This window comes from Tamandua tetradactyla, chromosome 9, assembly GCF_023851605.1.
Source record: "Tamandua tetradactyla isolate mTamTet1 chromosome 9, mTamTet1.pri, whole genome shotgun sequence".
NCBI lineage: Eukaryota > Metazoa > Chordata > Mammalia > Pilosa > Myrmecophagidae > Tamandua > Tamandua tetradactyla.
Genome location: NC_135335.1, coordinates 41,665,022 through 41,687,953, shown reverse-complemented (window position 1 = coordinate 41,687,953; position 22,932 = coordinate 41,665,022). Strand labels below are relative to the sequence as shown.

Below are 22,932 nucleotides of genomic sequence, written 5' to 3'. Positions count from 1 at the left end.
TGGCAGAGAGCACTCTGCCTGCTGAGCCACCATGTTCCACCCCATGTGTGGATTTTAACATCACCTTAAGCTGATGATTCTCAAATTGACAGGGTGAAAATATCTTAAATTTGCCATATAATCTCGATCGATTTTTTTATTATAAAAATTATTATAAATTTTTTTATTATAAAAATTGTCTCCATAGAAAATTCATGTTTAGCTGAATGGATGAATAGATCTATTCATTTCCAAAGCACCATCTTTGATTTCCTTTGTACAGTTAGGTCAATGCCTTTATCCCCTGCTATTTCAGCTAATTCATGTTATTTCCTTACTACTGTTATGTTATCATGTGAGTGTGTGTAGATGGGGAGGGGAGGGGAAAGTAGTCCTTACTCACCATTGCAACCTCCTCGTTCCTATCCCTCTTTTCCCCAACTCTCTGTGATCCAGCCACACTGACCTTGATCCTTCCCAATACTTGTCATGTTTTGTCCTCCCGTAGAGTATTTGCATGTCCTAAACTGTAATTCAGCATTTCCTTCAATTCAGTATACATACTGAACTCCAGTACTTTTTTTTTTGGCATGGGCAGGCACTGGGAATTGAACCTGGTTCTCCAGTATGGCAGGCAAGAACTCTGCCTGCTGAGCCACCATGGCCTGCCCTGAACTCCAGTACTGTTACTAGCTACCGTGACATTGTCAAGAATAGAAATCACAGATATATTCATATCCCATTATACTTGTTGCAGCCATCTCAAAAGATTATTTATGCTCACTATTACTTTGAAATTATGCTTATTAAATCTGTTCCTTAAACTTATTTTTGAGGCATTAATACAGAAGGATGTGTATGTATAGAAAGCAGCATCACAATTTTTTTTTAACAGTTTGATAACTTCATTTAACATATCTGGTTTCCGTCATAATGTTATGTGTTTTTTCATATGCATTTAAAGGCATTATCCTAAGGGATCCATAGGCTTCACCAGCCATCCCAAGTAATTTCAAAGCAACAAAAAGCTTAAGAACATGTGTATGAGACCATAAGTTAGAGAGAGCAGGGGCTGTGTGTGTTTTGCTCCTCAAAGCTCATGGCATAATGCAGGTACTAAATACAAATATGTTGAGTGAATAAATGCAAAAATAGAAGGTTGGAGAAAATAACCCTTCACTCAGAGATCTAGTAACTTGATGACCTGCTGACATTTAATGCTTGAAAGGAAAGGTGTACAAATCTTGTATCTAATGAAATTACTTTGGGCTGCAAATAACAGAAACTTGTCTTTGGGAAATGCATGTCCTCACGTGTAAACATCAATGCTGACCAAGCTTCAGGTGCTGTGGGAGCATGTCTCAGTGGGCCGTCAAGAACCCCGGTCCTGGGCGGGCAGTAGTGGTTTGGTGGCAGAGTGCTTGCCTGCTGTGCTGGAGACCTGGGTTCGATTCCTGGAGCCAGCCTGTGCAAAAGCAAAACAAAACAAAAAGAACCCAGGTCCTTTCCATTTCTCTGTTGTACTGTTTACAGGGTCAGGCTCACAAGATGGTGCCAGTAGCCACTGGGACCCTATGCTTCTTTTTTGGGGGATGTGGGTGGGGTGTATGGTCCAGGTCTCTCACATAGAAGGCGAGCATTCTACCACTGAACCACATGTGCACCACCCGCCCTCATGCATCTTTATTTCTGTCCAAGGGAAAGGAAGGGGTACCTTTGCTTCCAAACATGGGGAATAAATGTCCATACCCTGGACCAGTAGTATTTGTCAGGATAATGCCATGTTTTAATTACCAAAGGCTTTACAGTTGAGGAAAGGAAGACTCAAAGATAAGCAAAGGAACGCCAAAACCATGCTAGAAAGAAGAAAGGGAAAAATGTTGGGAAGATATATTGGTTTCCTAGGGCTGTCAAGTGATGACCACAAACTGGGAGGCTTAAAACAACAGAATTGTATTCTCTCACTACTCTGGAGTCCAGAAGTCTGAAATCAGGGTGTCAACAGGGCCATGCTTCCTCTGAAAGGTCTAGGGTTATTCTTTGCCTCTTCCAGCCTATTGTAGACCCAGGAATTCTTTAGTTTTTGGTAGCATAACTCCAATCTCTGCCTCCCTCTTTTGTTTTTTAATTTTTATTAATAAAACCGATCAACATACAATATGAACATTCTTTTTTTATCACATAGTTGTATATTCATCATCATGATCATTTCTTAGAACATTTGCATCAATTCAGAAAAAGAAATAAAAAGAAAACAGAAAAAATGTATACATACTTTACCCCTTACCCCTCCCTTTCATTGATCACTAGTATTTCAATCTACTAAATTTATTTTAACATTTGTTCCCCCCATTATTTATTTATTTTTAATCCATATGTTTTACTCATCTGTCAATAAGTTAGATAAAAGAAGCATCAGACACAAGGTTTTCACAATCACATAGTCACATTGTGAAAGCTATATCATTATGCAATCATCTTCAAGAAACATGGCTACTAGAACACAGCTCTCCATTTTCAGGCAGTTTCCTCCAGCCTCTCTGTTATGTCTTAACTAAAAAGGTGATATCTATTTAATGCGTAAGAATAACCTCCAGAATAAACTCTCGGCTCTGGAATCTCTCAGCCACTGACGCTTTATTTTGTCTCATTTCTCTCTTCCCCCTTTCAGTTGAGAAAGTTTTTCTCAATCCCTTGGTGCTGAATCTCAGCTCATTCTAAGATTTCTGTCCCACATTGCCAGGAAGGTCCACACCCCTGGGAGTCATGTCCCACGTAGATAGGGGGGAAGCAGTGAGTTTGTTTGTTGTGTTGGCTGGAGAGAGAGGCCATATCTGAGCAACTTCTTTTTCTCTTGGGGGTGACTCTTAGACCTAATTTTAAGTAGGCTTGACCTATCCTTTGTGGGATTAAGTTTCATATGAACAAACTCCAAGATTGGGGACTCAGCTTATTGCTTTGGTTGTCCCCACTGCTTGTGAGAATATCAAGAATTAAACTTGGGGACATTGAAATTTCCCCTTTTCTCACCATCCCCCCCGAAGGGGACTTTGCAAATACTTTTTTATTCACTGTTCAAATCCTTCTGGGATTTATCAATCTTCCACCCTCTTCACATAGCCTTCTTCCTGTGTCTCTCTGGTCTCTGAGTTCAATCCCCACCTCAGGCACACCCTATTCCATTTTACCTTGATTACATCTCCAAAGACCCTATTTCCAAATATGGTCACCTTCACAGGTGCTAGATGTTAGGATTTCGACATATCTTTTGGGGAGATACAGCTCAACCCATGATCGTAGGCAACCAGTAGTGCCAGTGACATATGTGTCTCTTCCTCTTGTGAGAGGACGTTAGCAGAACAAAATGTCATTATACCTTTGTTAAATACTTATCTTTGCAGAATAGGATGAGGGGAGAGCCTATAAGTAACAGGATAATATTTTATCAGCAGCTGGGCTTTAGATGCCCTTTCAAATGGAATTTCACATGAGAACAGGCAGGAGAAGCAGTGGCTTCCTGCTCTACCCTTGGAATCAGATGACACATTGAATTGGGTTGTATACACTGTGAAAGAAAGGAAATATAATGAACACCACAATTTAACACAGTGATTTTCTGTTTTGTCATATTTTATTCTTCATATTCATTTAGTATCCATCTCTCCGATTATCATCTACAGGGGAGATGAAAAGGAAAGAACTGAAAGTCAGAAAGCGTCTATCTGTAATTACGTACAGATTCATGTGCCTGCCACCAAAAGGAGAGATACCATCTCACAGAGGTAACAATGTCCTTCTCTCCAGTGCTGGCCCGTGATCCATGCTTTCAGCACCAGGGACTCCTTGTGCATAATTAGTTTTCCATTGACTGCTTGAAATTTTAGCTCTTGGAGTAGAAATCTTTAAGAAGATACAATTGTAGTTAATTTGCCTGCTACTGTTCATAATAAAGAAAGTTGTTTCAGAAGAAATTACTTTTTTATAAGTTAGAATTCTCTAAGGTAGACTGGTAGTCAATGTGGAATTCTTTGAAGCATGCAAATTTTGTGCTGTTTCTTGCAGAAAATCTGAGTATTCTACCATGGCCACCATCCACTGGTAATTACTCTAGCCACCTATATAATTTTCAGAGGCTTGCTGACATGTTTGGATATGAGTTAGTGAACTTTCAAAAGTTATAGGTTGGAGTAGGCCATGGTGGCTCAGTAGGCAGAGTTCTCTCTGGAGACCCAGGTTCGATTCCCAGTGCCTGCCCATGCAAAATAAGAAAAAAAAAGTTATAGTTTACTCTGATAAAACTAAGTATCTACTGTCCAAAGGGGCAAAATTTTTTAGAACTCCTTGCATTTGGAGAAACAGGACATAGAATCTCAGGCATCAGATTTACCTACAAATCTGATGTAGACAGTATCTAATAGAGTTCTAGCCAGTTAGAGCCACCATCAAATATTGTCATGATACCTGTTAGCCTTTTGGGCAAATTCGTCTATTTCTCAGTTGGTACAATCAAGTTTAGGATTATTTCCCAAAGAGCAGGATCCGCATTTGTTTATTTAATTTAAAAAAAAAATCAGTCTTTCAATTCAGCACTTACTTCTTACAAGCCTGAGGCTGCTTTTTGAAATCCAAAAGAGTAAGGTTAGCCTTGGTTCATGCATTGTGATACTTATTGAAGGTTTGTTTTCCTGAGTACCCTCTAGCTCAAAAATTTTGACTAGTTTATGATATGTTGCAGAGATCAAGACCCTCAAGAGGGCACAAATGGCATTGGGAATTCCAAGGATTATCCTGCTTGGATTTGTTACTTCCCAGAGAAAAATAGTACAAATGAATTAGATTTCCAGAACACTCATGGATGTGATGTCTTATATTTTTCTCCATCATAGTATCATACTATGTGATTTACATATTTGTTTTATTGTCTTTCTCCCCTCTTCTGCCCTTGAGTGTAAGGTCTAGGAAGATACAATTATAGTCTGCTTTTCCCCTATTATTGCATTTGTCATGATTTCAATCAAGTAGAGAGGCAGGATGCAGGTTAATTTGATGCTACTGAAAAGAAGCACATTTTTAAAAATATTAAATTTGTGCATGTTTAAGAATTATAATAATATATAACTCATTATTAATGAAGTCACCGGCAGTTGTTACAACCAATTCAAAGGAGAAGTCAAAGACACACAAATGTATAGGGAGTAAAGAAAGGTTGAAATTCATGGGCAAATGGCACAAAATTGACTTTTCCTCTGCCAGGGGAGAAGAGAGGGAAGTGAATTGAATCGTCACTGGACAAAATGTATCTCTTCATTTGTAGACAAGAATCATTTTACATTGGTGTGCTTTATCTACAATTTACAGAAGTTGTAAAATAGTTCAAAGCGATGAAAAGTTAGGTCAGATAACCTGAAAGGGCTTGCTGTGAACAATGCATTGTTTACCATTGGAGACACCAATATTTTGGTGAAAAAGCATTTTGCTTTTCACCAAATTTTCTCATAGTCTTCCCCACACTTTTTGGCTGAAAAAAATCTCAAAGTTTATTCTAGAGCAGAACATAAGGCTGATTTCATTAGGTGTGGCTTTGTTATTTACATAAGTGTATCAAGGGAGCTAATTTTCAATATAGGACTGCTCAAGTTTATGCTGCTGGCAGTTTCTGTAAGGAATCTCAGATTGCACTTGTACAGTGCAGATTTGCCATCTTGAGCTAGGAAGATAAGCCCACTGAGTTTTACCTATACTAAGTATAAATTTGTGCAAGTTCTTCTTTTCTCAAAGTCTCCAGAACTCTAAGATTTTTGGCCTAAATGAAAGTGACAGTCCTCACCACCTGTAGTGCCAGGACCTGTAAAGCTAGGTACAGACCCAGCTTTCCTGGGAGGGCTCCATAAAAGACAGTCACAGTTTCTTAAATGTGGCTTGCCACACCTGATTAATTGTGCATCATTCTCAAATATGACATTTCTGGGAAGGCCTTGGTTATAACCAACATTTCCAATTATATTCCAGTAAAAAGGCAGCCGGACTCTTACTGGATCCATGTAAAGTAAAGGGATACCATACAAACTTGTAAATTGGGAGAGGGAGCATGTGGAAAGGGAAAAAAATCATGTATCATTTACAAGTATTTCAGTTTCCCAAAGCAGAGCCTATCTGATTGTTTTGAGGACAGATAGCTAAAAAAAGAAAAAAAGAAAGAAAAGAATGTCTTTATTTATTGAAAAAATACAACATTGGTACAACATCAGCAGTATTGTAGACAACGCAACAAAACTTCCCTCATTAGTTCATTCAGGCCTGGGCAATTAATTCATATGCAGTTGGCCTTTGGGGTAGCAGTCTCAGAAAGCTGTTAGGTTCTTGATGAAAAAGAGTTTTGGGAATCAAGGCAAGGTCTGAAAGTTGTCTAAAACATGCCATCACAAGCCTAATGGTAATCCTTTCCTGCAGAGCTTTTTAAAGGTCCTGCTTTGTTGAAGACCCAATCTGGCCTGTAGGTGATGGCAGAACCTTCAGGGATGCCTCAGCATAAAACAGAAGCTACCTGAAGATGACAGAGATTTAAAATGGCTGAGGTTAATTTATTACTGATAATTTCCAAATGTGAAAGGTTTAATGGGAATTCATATCTTGAGTAACGTAACAGACAAGGAAATTAAGTTGTATCTGGCATGCAAAACGAGATAATAAAGACAATCAAAAGAACTTTTTAGATAAAATGACTCTGAGGATCATTGTTTCAGCTAGTTTCAAAGAACAGACAGAATGTTACATATAATTTATAATAAGTGAATAAGCATAGTATATACCCATAAAATACCAAGAATATAGCAGTCCTTGATATGTTTTCAGTGTGTCTGAATGTAGAGTGTGAAGGAGACAAAATACACTTAAACTCACTCCAATTACGGCTGCTTTAGAGCAAAAAAACTTTTCTTTTCTGTGAAAAACGTAAGGTGTGCACAGTTGTATTTCTCTGAAACTACTGCTCCTGAGTAGCATCTCAACCACTTAGGTGAATTAGAATTTTTAATTCATAGCTTTGCAAATGCCACACGTCCCACATTCAGCTGCTCCAAGTGGCAAACGTGAATACATTTACTGACATGGTCCAAAGTGTAGCCTCTGCAAAAGAACAGAAGGACATAAATCAGTACATCACTATTCTGTGTGACTTAGAAATGATCTAGTCCAAAAATACAAGCAGGGAAATGGATTTTAGCAGGTGAAGGAAGGGGTGGAGGGTAGAGGGAGACAGTGCTGAAGTCTAGCCTTGAGTAGGGGAGAGTAGATGGGATTTGGAGGAAGGGTGACATAGTGACCAAAGACTTGAGGACCGACAGGCCCCCCTCCTCACCAGGGGGGAGGGCAGAGTACATGGATCCCATGTTGGTGGGAGGGGATAGAAGCTGGCAGAGATTTCTTTCTGGTATTTAAAGTAGAAAGCAAGGCCGGTGGCTGAGTGTGAGGGTTGGGGAACAGGGTTGGAGTTTTGAGGAAAGGGGACAATGCATGAAATTGTCACCTAAACAGTGGGAGCATGTCGGACTAGAAATATAGTATGATTGTTGGTGAATATCAAGAACCCATTTGCACTGAGTAGCGATGTACTTAAAGTGAAAACCAGACAGCGTGGGGACCACACGTTGAGCACCATGCCCTTAAAATGAGGAAAAATAAACCAAGTGATGCCAGGAAGGAACTAAGTTCTGGATATAGTGAGGTTATTTCTACTTGATTATTGATACCAAATAGATTCCCAGTTCTTTAATGTTGGTTGTGCTTGACCTAGCCTCACTTAGAACAGACTTAACAACTGTTTCCTGATGCTTGGTGTTCTTATATCTTAACTTCTTTTCTTATGACAATAAGGATGGCCATTCAGCAAATATGACTGAGCATGTCTTATTGTAGGTGAGGTGACTGGGCGAATTCGTGGATAAATGTCTTGGGTAAAAGCTTGACTTTTAAGTCTAAAATACATACAGCATTTTAAACTTAGGTGGTGGCAACTGTCTCTGGAAACCATTCCTTAAAAAAAAAATTACAAAGCCATTCAGGTATTATCTATTGAATAAGAACTGTCTATAACATGCATGGTATTTAAAGTACTTTGGGCCTCCCAAAGCCAACTGACATAGCAGCCCATTCCTAGGAAGTTCCAACAGCCTTACTGACCTCAGTTCAGTTTAGTCAAGCAGACTAAAATTATTCCGCATTTGAAATAAGTGGATAGTATTTTCTAATCTTGCAATGGGATTAGGAATTTGCACTTATGTTTTCATTTCTTTAAAATACAGGACCTTGGTTCTTGCCTGCCATGTTGGAGACCCGGGTTCATTTCTTGGTGCCTGACCATGCAAAACAAACAAACAAATAAAAAACATGGCCTTGGCCATGAAATCACTGATATAATTAAATGACTTGCTGTGTATTTGGGGGAAGTTTTTAGCTTTTAGGGGGTAATGGGCTTAACAAAAAGAAGTGTACCAGAAAAATGTAAGTCAGGTTTTACAAGGTGGCAAAATGGATTAGGTGCAGGATATGTACCTATGCTGGTTTGAAAGAATATATGCCCCCTAGAAAAGCAATGTTTTAATCAAAATCCCATTTCATAAAGGAAGAATAATCCCTATTCAATATTGTATGTTTGAAACTGTAATCAGATCAACTCCCTGGATGATGTGATTTAGTCAAGATTGGTTGTTAAGATGGATTAGGTGATGACATGTCTCCATCCATTTGGGTGGGCCTTGATTGGTTTATTGGAGTTTTGGAGAATGGGAGATTCAGAGAGAGCAGAGAATGCTGCAGCACCACGAAGCAGAGAGTTCACCAGCCAGCAAACTTTGGAGGTAAAGAAGGAAAATGCCTCCAAAGGAGCTTCAAGAAACAGGAAGCTAGGAGAGAAAGCTCGCAGATGATGCTGTGTTTGCCATGTGCCCTTCCAGCTGAGAGAAAAACTCGGACCATGTTCACCATGTGTCCTTCCAGCTGAGAGAGAAGCCCTGACTGGGTTCGCCATGTCCCTTCTCACTTGAGAGAGAAACCCTGAACTTCATCAGCCTTCCGGAACCAAGGTATCTTTCCCTGGATAGATGCCTTTGATTGGACATTTCTATAGACTTGTTATAATTGGGACATTTTCTCGGCCTTAGAACTGTGAACTAGCAACTTATTTAATTCCCCTTTTTAAAAGCCATTCTGTTTCTGGTGTATTGCATTCCGGCAGCTAGCAAACTAGAACAGTACCGAAAAAGCAACTTGGGATTTTATATCTTATTTTCATAGTTCAGGCCACTGTGTCTTGCCTATTCCATTTTCCCTGTAGAAATCTAAATGCCTACAGATAACGGCCAAAGGCAATGTGTTTGTACAGGTGAAAGACTTTTTGTTCTATTTATTTTTTCCATCTTCCCCTGGAGTCATCACTCTATGTTTTGGGGTAGAAGATTACACCCAGCAGATCATAGTTGGCTGAAATGCTGCTTGAGCCATCCTGGGCCTGACCAACCATAGAACAAATACTGAAAAAGATGTTTATAATATAGTAATAGTTTTTGGTTCACTAGAAATAGCCAGGCCAATGGAGTACCATCTCCTCTTAAATATTTAGATATCATTTTTATGCAGATATCATTTAGAGCAGTCTTAGAGAATAGGTAGAGAGGACGTGTATTTCCTCATGGATCGTATTCAAGTTTATAAATGTGCATGAGTTTTCTAAATCTTCACGTTACTTCCATTTGCTGAGTCTGCTATTCTTTATCTGTTAAATGGAGATACAAATAGTACTTTGCTTCTTAGATTGTTGTGAAATTAAATTAATCAGTCCACATAAATTACCTGGAACTGTGCCTAGTAAATAGTAAACACTAACAAGTATTTTGTAAAACTTTTGCTATACTGTGTGAAGGGAGAGGTCTGTAATTTGTTAATAGAGAGGTGCTGGGTATGAGAACTATGGCATTTGGAAGAGGGAATTTTGGGTGGCGAGGAAAAAAGAAGAAATCCAGGAAAGATACCTGGGGATGCAGAAAAGCCTATAGGGGAGAAGAAATGACCTCTGTTCAAATCCTTCCTTCGAAATAGATCTGTTTCTCTTTGCTCTGCCTATCTCCACCGCTACCATCTGTTTCCAAACCCCCCCCAACCTGCCCCGACACTGCATCAACCTCTGCACGGGGCTCTCTGCTTCCATCCTTACCCCCATACCCTATTCTCCACCAAAGAGAGAATAATTTGTTTTTCATGTAAAAGATTAAGTTTTCCCCCAATTAAAACTTTCTAATGACTTCCCATTGCACCCACTGTGCTGTGTAACATGTCCAGAATTCGAAGGTCTGCAATGCTCTGCATGATAGGGTCATTCCTAGCCAAGTTCATCCAAATGCACCCTTGTGTCCACTGCACTCCTCTTTCTCTTTTTCTTTGTAGAACACTTGGTGCTAATTCTCTTTTATACTCTATCTCTGTATTACTCCCTTATCAGTATCGAATGCTCCATCTTCAGCCTGCCTTATGCTCTGTTCTGAGCACCAGTGCTCCTGCCTGAAGCCCTCCATGACCGTGCTGTGGAGAGTAGCTCCTTTCTTCTTCCACTGCCATTGCCTTCTGAGAACTGGACATCACATTGCCCTGCTCTGTCATTCCAGAACACCCATCAGTGAGTGAAAGGGCATTTGTTTATGCGAACTCTGCGAACACCTGGTTCAATCCCTACTTCTGCACTAAATGCACATCCACTCACATTATGTAGGCTCAAGAGACCGATGAAAAACCGGAATGGCAGTGCATTCATTTGCAAGGTAAAATGGAACTCTCATGGGAACTAGCACATTCAGTTCAGAGTAACTGGTATATTCTCTTTCCCGACTAGGAAAATAATGGTGGGGAGTCATGGATGAATGATTTAGGACTTCTGATAAGTTAATGGAGAAACCCTTTCTCCTCAATCAGGATGCTCTTGCCAGGAAAACTGGACACATCAGCGCCAGCTTTAGACGGTGGTTTGTCTGAGTTTCCCTAACAGAACCCCCTCACCCCTCTTTAAACTGATTTGCATATTCTGATAACCTACTGTTGAGGAAAAGTTAAGGAAAAACATCTTAAAGTATAATGAAAAGAACCCCCAGATAACAAGAATGGGCTTTATGAAAACTCTCCTCTCTCAAGTAGACATTTTTTTTGAGAGGGCAGGTTATCTGATTGAACTGGTAGTTTTTCTTCTCTTTTTTTAAAGTGGAGGTGCTGGAGAGGGGATAGAAGTTGACCTATACTAAAGGTTCTAAAGTAACTAGCATTTTGGGGAATTCTGTCAACTACCTCATGTGGAAAGGAGGGGTCATCTGAGCCTCAGGGAGGAATTCCGGGACTGGAAAACAGGACTGCCTGGATTCTCAACCTAACAAACAGGATTCTCAACCTAACAAACCTATTATAATCACCCTTAACAAGTTGAAACACAACCTGGAGGGTAAAGAAAGTAGAAGAGAGATGACCAGGGAGAAACAGGTAACATTTGTCTTGGACTTATTAGAACCTGGAGACAGCTCTGTGATTATCAAGGTCAGGCTGTGTCTTCACTTATTAACATTGGCCCATGGACAACATACACAGCTATCTTCTGTGAGCTTTGTAGAAATGTTACTGAACGAGTGCAGTGAATTTTTATGCTTGATGGCTCAAATGACCAGCTCCTGAGACACTGGGGTTTCAAAGAAGGAAAGAGTTTATTGCTAGGTGCAAAGTAGGAGATCAGATGCCCTGGGAGCCCCAAAATCTGTCTCCCCAAGTTTAGGAGTGCCAGGGTTTTATGGATTCAAACAAAGAGGGATGGAGTTACAAGTATACAAGGGGCCAAGACTAGGCTAGAATAGCCATTAAATAGAGTATAAACAAGGGTGAGACTAGTTCAGTTTCAGTAATTTTAGGCATCAACTTTTTATATAATATAAAAAATATAAAGAAAAAATCTATAAAATGATTCAGCCACCATAATTGTCCCTTAAATTTTGTTAATTTCATTACAGAACTAGACTCTCAGTCCCTACCCTATACTTCACTTCATCAGAATCAGAATTTTAACGAATCCCCAGGTAATCTGTCTATGCCCATTGCCAGGAGTCCTGACCCTGATTACCTAGAGTTGGTGCAGACTTCATAGGTCAAGGGCACAGTCCCTTCAGATGACCTTCACCTCCAACTCCAATCTCAGCCAAACTTCTGACCCACTGTCTACAAGGTTGAGGGTTCTCATGACCTCATCTGGTTCAAAAATTGACTAAAACTACTCCAGGAATTCAGGAAAGTGCTGTACATACAGGTATAGTTTCATTGTAGGAAAAATAAAAGTACATATCAGAACCCCCAAAAGAAGAGGCATGTAGAGCAAAGTCTGTGAAGGTCTCAAACATGAAGTTTCTGCTGTTGTCTCCCTGGTAGTAAGGATGTGTCACCCCCTCAGTATTACCACCCCAGGAGGTTCACTTGAGCTTTGGTACCCAGAGGTTTTATTGGGGTTCATGATGTTGGTATGGCTTCAGTCTTCCTGGCATGTCCAGCCCTCCACCTTGAGTTATGTCTTTAGTAGTAACTCTCAGGTGCAGGCATGTGAGAGAGGAGTGGTGGGCTATCATGGATAACAAGGAAATTCTAGAGGTTACCTCCCAGGAGCTGGGACAAAGGCCAGACCTCTTTCTTTGAACCCAAATTCCTTACTCTACACCCATCAAAGGTTGAGCAACCCAGCTGTATATATAGCTGGTCCGAAAAGATAAGATAGATCTCGAGATGTGGATTTTTGAGGTTAGTGTACACAGTTTGGTAGAATGAAATAAACAGAAGCTATGAAAAATTTAAAAAGAAATCTCAAGCTTTATGAAAAATATTGTAGGAAGAACTTTGGACTAAAATCCATAGCCTGAAATTTTAATCCTAACTTATCTTAACAGAGTGATTTGGCCTCTGTTAGGGTCACTCCCTCAGCTTTGCTAGATGCTCTCAAACCCTTTTCATGGCATTAATAATACAGAATGGTTGGGGCGTATCCTAGCAGTTAAGAGGATAGATACAGAGCCAGACTTCAAGGGTCTCAGTACTGACTCACCAAAATAGGGTTATATGCCTTAATCAAGCTTCTTTCACCTCTCTGAATTTGTGTAAAATGGAGATGACAGCAGTCATAACTATAATGCACTTAAAACCATTTGGACACTGGTTAGGCCTGTGATGTACTAAGCCCTTTGCAGAAGTCAAATACAGAGACCGTGCCCTTGAGGAGGGAACTCAGAACTGAAACTGGTGGGTACTACTGGAATCAGAAGTAGGTGTGCATTTAGGTAAGCAACCAAGTTCAAGAAGTTCAGGGCTCTAATTCAGCATGGAAACTGGATATAGTTATCACAGAGATGAGACAATTGAAGAGATGTACTAGCTGTCTTAATATGTATAATGGACTGTCACAGAGTCGAGCCTCAAACTTCTCTGTGTCTTCAAAGAGAAAATTAGGATGAAGGGTGGAACCTACTTTGGATGGATGACTGCTGAAGAATATTAATATCTGGGAAGACTTAGATTTAGAGGAAAGAAAGAAAAACAAAGAAAAAGGTTATGTAATGAATTTGAGCTCCAAGGAAGAATTCTGTTTTTTAATTTTTTGTATATTTATTCTATTTTTAAACATACAAACACAAACATTCTTACCATATGATCATTCCATTCTACATGTACAATCAGTAATTCACAATAGCATCACATAGTTATATATTCATCATCATGATCATTTCTTAGAACATTTACATCAATTCAGAAAAAGAAATAAAAAGATAACAGAAAAAATTCATACATACCATACCCCTTACTGTCACTTTCATTGATCACTAGCATTTCAATCCACTAAATGTATTTAAACATTTCTTCACCCATTATTTATTTATTTTTAATCATATGTTTTACTCATCTGTTGATAAGGTAGGTAAAAGAAGCATCAGACACATGGTTTTCATAGTCACACTATGAAAGCTATATTGTTATACAATCATCTTCAAGAAACATGGCTACTGGACCACAGCTCTCCATTTCCAGGCAGTTTTCCAGCCTCTCCATTACACCTTAACTAAAAAGGGGATATCTATATAATGCGTAAGAACAACCTCCAGGATAACCTCTCAACTCTGTTTGAGATCTCTCAACTCTGTTTGAAATCTCTCAGCCACTAACACAAATGTTTTATCAGATTTCTCTCTTCTCGCTTTCAAGCAAGAAGATTTTCTTGATCCTTTGATGCTTAGTCCCAGCTCATTCTAGGATTTTGGTCCCATGTTGCCAAGGAGGTTTGCACACCTAGGACTCATGTCCCATGCAGAGAGGGGTGGGCAGTGAGTTTGCTTGCCGTTTGACTGAGAGAGAGGCCACATCTGAGCAACAAAAGAGGTTCTCTGGGTGGGGGTGGGGGTTCAGTTTAAGTAGGCTTAGCCTATCCTTTGTGGGGATAAGTTTCATATGAACAAATCCCCAAGAGTGAGGGCTCGGCCTATTGATTTGGCTGTCCCCACTATTTGCGAGAATATCAGAAATTCTCTGTGCAGGGAAGTTGAATTTTTCCCTCTTTCTTGCCATTCCCCCAAGGGGACTTTGCAAATACTTTTTTATTTATGGTTCAAATCACTCTGAGATTTATTGGGGCATCACTCTGGACAAACCTACAAAATCTCATGCCCTACTCAAGGTTTGGTGTTCAATTAAACTGTCCACATAACTTACATTAGGAGATGCACTAGTCAAAATATAAACTTTGTACCAAATGAACATTTTTTGCTTTAGTCTCACACAAACATTAAAGGTTTAAAAAATGAATGACCATCTATTTTCAACACCCTGCGATACTGACATTCCTTTGTTCTTCCTCACGCAAAAACATTTTTAAATTTGTACATTTAGTCACTATCATTGTACACTCTAGGCATTCCTGGGTTATACCATCTCAGTCGTTTTTGTCTGTCTTCTGATTTCATTTGTGCCCTCAGCCCTCCTCCCTCTATCACTCTCACAGCTGAAGCTGCATTCAGTGTATTAACATTACTGTACTACAGTTAGGTAGTATTGTGCTATCCATTTCTGAATTTTTAGTCAGTCCTGTTGCACAATCTGTATCTGTATCCCTTCAGTTCCAATTACCCAATATCTACCCAATTTCTATCTCCTGATGGTCTCTGATTTTAACTGAAATTCTCCAAGTTCATTCACTAATGGCAGTTCATATCAGTGAGACCATATAATATGTGTCCCTTTGTTTCTGGCTAATCTCACTCAGCATAATGTCCTCAAGGTCCATCCATGCTGTTACATGCTTCATCACTTTATTCTGTCTTACAGCTGCCTAATAGTCCATCGTATGTATATACCACAGAATGCTTAGTCACTCATTTGTTGATGGACATTTGGGTGATTTCCATGTCTTGGCAATTGTAAATAATGATGCTATAAACATTGGTGTGCAAATGTCCGTTTGTGTCCTTGCCCTCATGTCCACTGAGAAGATAGATCTTAGCAATGGTATTGCCGGGTCATATGGCAATTCTATACTTAGCTCAAGGAAGAATTCTTAAAGACAATTATTCCAATGAATGTGGAGAGGACCAATTTGATTCAGTGAAAGATCCATTGGGTATCATTAGGGAAAAAGAATTTTATTTCTTTCGAATATGCATAGTAACTTGAACCAATTATTATTTCAGAGTAAATTAATGAGGTGCTCTAATGAACAGATGATATGAACACATAAGTAACTTGAATATATTATTAGTGTTTCTAAGTGTTTTTAAGACACATTTATGGACGTAAAGGGCTTAAAACAATCTCACAATTTATTTACCCTTTAAGTTTGCATAGCAAACAGTTTTCAGGAGCAAGAGCTAAATTCCACTCAGCTTCCCCTAGTTTGAATGAATGAGAATTTGGAATGAGTGAATACAGATTAGTAAGGTTTTTCTTTGGCAGTAAAGATGTAGCTAGTGTTTGGTTTCTTTTATCAGTAAAAAGTTTGTTTCCACTGCTGTCTTTAAACCGCTAGATGGGATTTAGCCTGTGCATAAAAAAATTCCACTATCACATATATATGTCATGCATATTTCAACGAGATTCAATTATAGCTGACAAAACATTTATAAAGACAGCTAGAATTTAGCCCAGATGGTGACTGGGCTTTTAATGAGTACTCTAAATATGTGGCATTATTCATCTCTGACAGTAAGAAAATAAACATAAGGCAACCACTTTCCCTATGGCAAAGAAGTGTAGTCCACATCTATCTAATGTACAAACGGAGTTGTTTTTATTTTCCTAAAAGTTGCAGAAGATTTCCATTTTAATTTGAACATTTCCTACAACCCATGTGACTCATGACTGGGACAATTAGATTAGCTGGGTCTCAGATTCCTCTCGAAGGCCCCTGCTAGATGAGCATAATGCAATAGCATTATCTAAGCTCTATCAATATAGGATGATATTAAGTCTCAAATTTTTAACATCAAGAACTCATATTTTGGGCGTGCAGGGGGTAGTAGTTCAATGGTAGAATTCTTGCCTGCCATGCGGGAGACCTGGATTCAATTCCAGGTCCTTGCACTTCCCCCAAAAAGCAAACGAACAAAAACAAACAAAACTTCAACAAGTAGTGCTGCAATAAGGAGATGCTCACATGGAAAAATAATGGAACGTCATCTCGCCATACAGCATACAATAAAATGCCTTTTTTTTTTTTGCATGGGCAAGCACTGGGTATTGAACCCAGGTCTCCGGCATGGCAGGTGAGAACTCTGCCTGCTGAACCACTGTGGCCCGCCCAAGAACTCGTATTTTAATATTGTGCATGATTTGCATATGGTATTTAATGAAAGTCTGGTGCAGAAAAGACATTTTTGTATTAGAAGTTCTGATAACATTATCTTGTGGAATTAAATGATTAATTAGTTGATTAAGTGATTTCAGTAGGGTGCATGAACCTTCTGAGTGCAGCTCAATGAAGGGTCACAAAGTGACCACATTCAGTCAACCAGTAACTAATTCAATAATCAGAGAATTCCCACCATCCTAGAAGTCCCCTTTGTATTTCTCTCTAGTTTCTAACCCCTCAGCAGGTGGGGAATGATGGCAGAAACTGAAGGACTCAATTGAACATAAGAACCCAGAATCTACAGTCTTGACCTGCCCCTCACATGGATTTAGCTAAATAGCCCAGTTTAGAGGAATATTTTTGTCTATACTTTCAATTTTTCTGCATCTTTACACTTAAAACATGCAGTTGGGTTTTGTTTTATAATCCTGACTTGGGAAACTCCGTTTTTTACTTTGAGTTTACTTTGAGTTTGTCCTTCTTGATGACTGAAAAAGAAAGGCACATAAAACAAATATACTTTATTTTTATTTCTCTCTCCTGCATTAACCAAGTATACATGGTTTTAGTTACCCCAGCAACAAGCATTCTTGAATAAAATCTAATATCAATTATTATTCTTACCCTTTTTCTGATAACGTTAGTCTTGGAATAGTAATTTCATTACTTCCCTTCCTTACTTATATGCAACTGCCATGCTGCATTTTAAACTCCAAAAATCAATACATTGTAACAGGTAGACAATTCATTTATATCTACCCACCTATTTACTCTTCCTGACCCTTCAGTTCTTCTTGAATCTCTGAGCTATGATCTGAGCTAATTTTCTTCTGTATTGTAACCTTTGGAAGGTTCAGGTTTGGTTTGTTTGGAAGTTTAGTTGCACTTTAAAGATGGCCTCTTGTGGTCTTTTGCCTTCATTGTTTTTGTTTAAGAAGTCAGTCATATAGTTTTATTCTTAGAAATTCTTAGCCATTTCTAATCGGATACTATTTCCTCCCCATCCTCATTTTCAATTATATTGGGACTCTAAGTTTGATAAGTTAAAATAATGTCTTCATATATTCCTTCTCTTGGATATATCATCCATCCAGTTCACCAATTCTCTTTTGAGCTCTGTCCTAATCTACCATTATATCTACCGTTACATCTATGTGTTAAACTCTGAATCTGTTGCCATCTTTTTCAGCCATGTTACCCTGGATATCTAATAATTAAAACCTGCTGAAGATTGTATAAGTTAAATTGGACAGATAATATGAGGTAGTAGATAATAGTTTCCCCAGAGAAGGATGACTTTTGCTCCTAAACAAGGCTGAGCTGGGGTTCAGTCCCTGTGAGGGCTGGTCCATTTCTAGTTATTCCTGACTCTGAGCATATGGCCCTTTGGGGGATCTCAAACTAAAGCCCAGATGTGTATGAGGTTTTCTGGAATAAGCAGATTGCTCTAAGGGACAAATAAAATAGAAGGGGGCAAAAAAACTACCCTCAATGCCAGCCTTGCCTCTCTGGTTTTTAATTTTATTTTGTTTTCATACTTGGTATCTTTTCCTATGAATATTCTCAGCCTCGAAGCAGATATTTTTCTTTAAAAAAAAAAAAGTGTTCAGCTTTTCTAGTTGTCCCCTGTGGCTGGGTTGACCTGAAGTACCTAGTATGCCATTAGCAGAAACGTCCTGGAATGTAATTTTTAATGATACTCGATTTAGATAAAGGTCAAATAAAACACTATTTCATTCTACGTGAAAAACACACTGTCTTATGCTAGCAGATGTTACAGCTGGCGATATTCCACATACATTTCCAAGTAGTTTAAATGAAAAGCATTCAGCCTTTTCAATACTAAATGTTCCACTCCTCCCTAAAAGATTTTCTTTACAGCTTAGACATTTTTAAGTATGTAAATCTATGTTTTGTGTGTTTGTTACACCTAACATACACTCTTTATTAAAATTTTAGATCTCCAAATGCTAACTCAGCAAGCATATAGAATCTAGATTAAGCTATTAAGTTAATACTTTGATGATTTCACTCACTGCTCGAAATCTTTCAGACTATCAAGACCCAGTTAATCACCCATATCTTCTGTACAGATATTCGTCACCATTCCACCCACACTCAGTTTTCCTGTTAAATGTGTAGAGCTGTTTTCTGCTATGATTATAATCAATTTCTTAAGGAAAGGGTTAGACATATAAAACAGCCTCAAAAATGTCTCGATCATAACAATAGAAGACCCCCAAATTTACTGACTAATGAAAGGAGAAAACATGCCTTAGATGTTGATGCTGCAATTTTATTGCCATAATTAATGATCTCAGGAAGAAAAACAAAGGATACCTAAGTGAACTGAGAGATAGGCTTTCTGGATGGGAAGAAAATTATCAGTTTCAAACTAACCTGTAGCTTTAATATACTAACAATAAGAATTGTAATGGAAATCAATAAGCTGATTCAAAAGGTAATCTGGAAGAAAATAAAGGTGATGGGGGGATTTTACCATATCACATGGCAAGATATATATCAAGGCATCTGCAATTAAAATGCCTTGGTAGTACAGAAATAGCTCAATGGAACAGAATAAAAACTATAGAAGCAGATTCATGTATAGGGGGAATTTGGTGTATAATGAAATCGTCATTGCAAATCATGAAGATGTCCTGTTCAATGCATAATGTGAGGCAAGTTAGATATTCATTATGTAAAGAAAAAAGACCAACCCATACTTCATGTCTTACACAAAAAAGAAATTGTAGATGGATAAAACAGCTGAATTTAAAGAGAAAAATTCCACAAGTATAATATAAATTTCCAGCACACCAAACAAAGAAAAGACAAAAATTTCTTCATGTAAGGAAAACAACATAAAATGAGGGGAAGAAATAACATGAACTAGAAAACAAATCCAAGCAGTCCTCCCTACCATAGACAGGGAAGAGTTTGGAGATTTGAACAAGACTCTAGGACAAACAATTCAAATGCTGACCCTTTATTAAAGATGCATTTGCTTTTAGGTAAATCAAAACCATTTCAATGCATAAATAATACCTCAGGTCAATAGTGAGGTGCTCTGAATGTTGTGTTAAGGATGCTGTTTCAAATCTCTTCAATAAATGGTGCCTAGAGAACTGGATATCCATATGCAAAAAGAATGAAAGAGGATCCATATTTCACACCCTATACAAAAATTAACCCAAAATGGATCAAAGACCTAAATATTAGATCTAAGACCATAAAACTGTTAGAAGAAAATATAGGAAAATATCTTATAAATCTTACAATAGGAGGCAGTTTCCTAGACCTTGTATCTAAAGCATGAACACTGAAGAAATAAATAATTGGGAACCCCTCAAAAGTAAACCCTTTTGTGCATCATCAAGAAAGTAAAAAGACAGCCTACACCATGGGAGACAATATTTGGAAATGACATATCAGATAAGGGTCTAGTATCCAGACTATATAAAGAGCTTGTTCAACTCAACATCAGAAAGACAAACATCCCAATTATAAAGTGGGCAAAAGTCATGAACAGACGCTTCTCAGAAGAGGAAACACAAATGGCCAAAAGGCACATGAACAGATGCTCAACATCCCTGGCTATTAGGGAAATGCAAATCAAAACCACAATGAGATATCATCTCACACTCACCAGAATGGCCATTATCAATAAAACAGAAAATCACAAGTACTGGAGAGGATGTGGAGAAAGAGGCACACTTCTCCGCTGTTGGTGTGAATTTCAAATGGTACAATTGCTGTGAAAGGCAGTTTGGTGGTTCCTCAGGAAGCTAAGTATAGAATTGCCATATGACCCGGCAATACCATTGCTAGGTATCTACTCAGAGGACACGAGGGCAAGGACACAAACGGACATTTGCACACCAGTGTTTATAGTAGCATTATTTACAATTGCCAAGACATGAAAACAGCACAAATGTCTATCAACAGACGAGTGGCTAAGCAAACTGTGGTATATACATATGATGGACTATTAGGCAGCTCTAAGACAGAATAAAGTGATGAAGCATGTAACAACATGGATGGACCTTGAGGACATTATGCTGAGTGAGATTAGCCAGAAACAAAGGGACAAATATTATATGGTTTCACTGAAATGAACTGACATTAGTGAATGAACTTGGAGAATTTTAGTTAAAAACAGAGACCATCAGGAGATAGAAATTGGGTAGATATTGGATAATTGGAACTGAAGGGATACAGATACAGATCATGCAACAGGACTGACTGTAGAAATTCAGAAATGGATAGCACAATACTACCTAACTGTAGTACAATAATGTTAATGCACCGAATGCAGCTACAGCTGTGAGGGTGATAGAGTGAGGATGGCTGGGGGCACAAATGAAATCAGAAGGAAAGACAGACAATAACAACTGAGATGGTATAACCCAGGAATGCCTAGAGTGTACAATGATGGTGACTAAATGTACAAATTTAAAAATGTTTTTGCGTGAGGAAGAATAAAGGAATGTCAGTATCGCAGGGTGTTGAAAATAAGTGGTCATTCATTTTTTAAAACTTTAATGTTTGTGTGAGACTAAAGCAAAAAATGCTCATTTGGTACAAAGTTTATATTTTGACTAGTGCATCTCCTAATGTAAGTTATGTGGACAGTTTAATTGAACACCAAACCTTGAGTAGGGCATGAGATTTTGTAGGTTTGTCCAGAGTGATGCCCCAATAAATCTCAGAGTGATTTGAACCATGAATAAAAAAGTATTTTCAAAGTCCCCTTGGGGGAATGGCAAGAAAGAGGGAAAAATTCAACTTCCCTGCACAGAGAATTTCTGATATTCTCGCAGATAGTGGGGACAACCAAATCAATAGGCCGAGCCCTCACTCTTGGGGATTTGTTCATATGAAACTTATCCCCACAAAGGATAGGCTAAGCCTACTTAAACTGAACCCCCCCCCCAGAGAACCTCTTTTGTTGCTCAAATGTGGCCTCTCTTAGCCACACAACAAGCAAACTTATTGCCTTCCCCCTGTCTACGTGGGACATGACTCCCAGGGGTGTGGACCTTCCTGGCAACATGAGACAGAAATCCTGGAATGAGCTGGGACTCAGCATCAAGGGATTGAGAAAAAACCCTAGAATGAGCTGAGACAGCATCAAGGGATTGAGAAAACCTTCTTGATCGAAACGGGTAAGAGAGAAATCAGATAAAATAGAGTGTCAGTGGCTGAGAGATTTCAAACGGAGTCGAGAGGTTATTCTGGAGGTTGTTCTTATGCATTATATAGATATCCCCTTTTTAGTTAAGGTGTAATGGAGAGGCTGGAGGGAAGTGCCTGAAAATGGAGAGCTGTGGTCCAGTAGCCATGTTTCTTGAAGATGACTGTATAATGATACAGCTTTCACAAAGTGACTATGTGATTGTGAAAACATTGTTCTGATGCTCCTTTTATCTATGGTATCAACAGATGAGTAAAACACATGGATTAAAAATAAATAACTAATGGGGGAACAAAGGTTAAAATAAATTAGGTAGAGGTAAATACTTGTGGTCAATGAGAGAGAGAGGTAAAGGGCATGGTATGTACGAGTTTTTTCTGTTTTCTTTTTATTTCCTGTTCTGGAGTGATGTATATGTTCTGAGAAATGACCATGCTGTTGAATATACAATTCGGTGATTATATTGTGAGCCATTGATTGCACACCAAGTATGGAAGATTCATACGTTAAGAATATTCGTGTTTGCATGTTGATTGGTTTTATTAATAAAAATTTTAGAAAAAAGAATGCTGATTCAGGACTCATGGTATCTGGATTCGACTTCAGACTGTGGGAAAATCATTTAGCCCCTCTTGTGCCCTACGGTGTCATGTGCACAGTGGGTGTGCCAGGAGCAGTAATTTGTAAATCACAGAAGTGGTTCTGGGATAAGACTGGCTAATGCTAAGCTCCCTGCTTAGACACAACAAGGGCTTAAGAGTTGTTAGCTGGTACTGTTATTTTCATTAATTCTTTTATTATGTTGAGCAGCAAGAATCAAAACAAGTAGGAGTAGGAAACCCACCTGTGCACGAAAGAGCTG

The 22,932-nt window shown here is 38.7% G+C and overlaps 1 protein-coding gene and 1 long non-coding RNA gene across 2 annotated transcripts in view; one reads left to right on the top strand and one right to left on the bottom strand.

Annotated features, from left to right (window-relative positions):
• GRM7 (glutamate metabotropic receptor 7) overlaps nt 1-22,932 on the top strand; it is a 1,019,804-nt gene that overhangs the window by 870,325 nt on the left and 126,547 nt on the right.
• Nucleotides 6,841-22,932, bottom strand: part of LOC143647053 (uncharacterized) — a 220,961-nt gene continuing 204,869 nt past the window's right edge. The window contains exon 3 of the long non-coding RNA XR_013157810.1: nt 6,841-7,104. This is a non-coding gene — a long non-coding RNA (uncharacterized LOC143647053). The remainder of the gene's footprint in view (nt 7,105-22,932) is intronic.